The following is a 1,818-nucleotide window of genomic DNA, read 5'->3' on the forward strand; positions in this document are numbered from 1 at the left end:
TACTTCTTGGCTGCTTAACTTTTACTTCTTTAAATTTGTCACTTAGCATTTTTAAACTGCTGCTCAGATTGTGCTGCGCGCTCCGCTGGGCTCCTTGAAGTTCTAGAACATTATGGCGGCGGCGGCCGTTATCGCCGCGCGGGGCAGCGCGATGGGAAGGTGGCCCTGGCGTCCATTACTCCCTCTCCGTGTCCCTCTCTGTGCCTCTGTGTCCCTCTATGTGCCTCCGTCTCCCTCTATGTGCCTCTGTGTCCCTGTCTGTGCCCCTCTGTGTCCCTCTCTGTTCTTCTCTGTGCCTCTGTCCCTCACTCTCTAACCCCCTCCCTCTCTAGCCGTGCCTGCGAGTTGGGGGCTATGTATGAGTGGATAGGGTGGGGCATGGGGTAAAAGGAGTGAATGAATAATATTCATATAATATCAATGGGGGTGATTAGTGTGTGTGTGGAGGGGGGGGGGGTTAGTGTGTGTGTGTGTGTGGAGGGGGGGGGGTTAGTGTGTGTGTGTGTGGAGGGGGGGGGGTGGTTAGTGTGTGTGTGACGCCGCAGGCCGCCCCCTCCCCTCGCAACCGCGCGTTGAGGGGACGGGACCCAGCGGGTACCACTTGGTCTTGTAACATTTAAAAGCACCACTGTACCTCGGTACAAATGACAATTATAAACTAAATAATAAACTAATAAAGGATGGGTTTAGAGGGTTAGGGGCCAAACATGGACAAACAGGATGTGACAATGAACTAAACGAAGTGTTGATGGGGCATCTTAGCGAGCATGGTCAATTTGGGCTGAAGGATCTGTTTCCGTGCTGTATGACTGTGACTGACTGCCACGCTGGCCTGTGTGATTATAAACAAAATTGATTTGATCAGGTAGTCGTGGCTCAATGTGTTGGAGCTGATTCAAAGGACATCAGATGAAAGAATCAAAGTGAAGAGCACCAACAACGGTCAAATGTTTCCATGAAAAGACATAATTGCGAAAAATAAAACCATGACAGCACGCAGAGCTGCCTCGGCATCTTTTACTGCAATTAAATGGCTATATGTTTGTTGCGAGCCTGTTTCAAGTATTCACGAAAATGAACAATGGCAATATGCCAAGATTTAATTACAGACAAGAGAACCAGTTCCTGATAGAGTGCGCTGACACGGTGGTGAAAGACGGGTATTTGTATTTTAAATCTAAACACTAGTCATCGTCTTGCTGCCAACATTTTATTTTGAATTGAATGACCAGAAAAAATGAACAATCGTACATTTATTCACACTGCCACAGAGATATAACACCAATTGCTGTGAAAAGTATAAAAATGGCTCTCCAGTAAAAACAGATCACCTCAAACATCCAAGAAACACAATAAAATTTGTCTTTAACCTACTCAAACAACAAAATAAATAAAGATATAACGCAGGCCGCTGTCACCTGCAGCAACCACAACAGGCACTTGGGTACAGAGCCGTGTGGAAGGCTAGTGACTGGAGTGAAAGATGAGGTTAGATTTAAACATTCAAACTTCTTATAGCACGTCAAAATACATCAACTAATGTATTTCACATTAAAATAGAAGTACAAGCCCCTTGAGTTTTAGGTCTGTTAGATTTAAGCGTTTTTGAAGTAACGCACTTGTTCATTTAATACCAAAGCCTGGTTTACAAGCTCATAATTTTGGAATAACACACTCAAATGTACACCTGGCAGTGTAGTCGTGTATATGTTTAATGTGAATTATGCGCTGCTTTTCAAGAACGTAACCCTGGCGTAATACGCAAGATGCCTGCACCACCATGTAGCCCCTTTATAGATCAACTGCGATGTACCCGTG

This window comes from Amblyraja radiata, chromosome 19 (assembly GCF_010909765.2).
Source record: "Amblyraja radiata isolate CabotCenter1 chromosome 19, sAmbRad1.1.pri, whole genome shotgun sequence".
NCBI lineage: Eukaryota > Metazoa > Chordata > Chondrichthyes > Rajiformes > Rajidae > Amblyraja > Amblyraja radiata.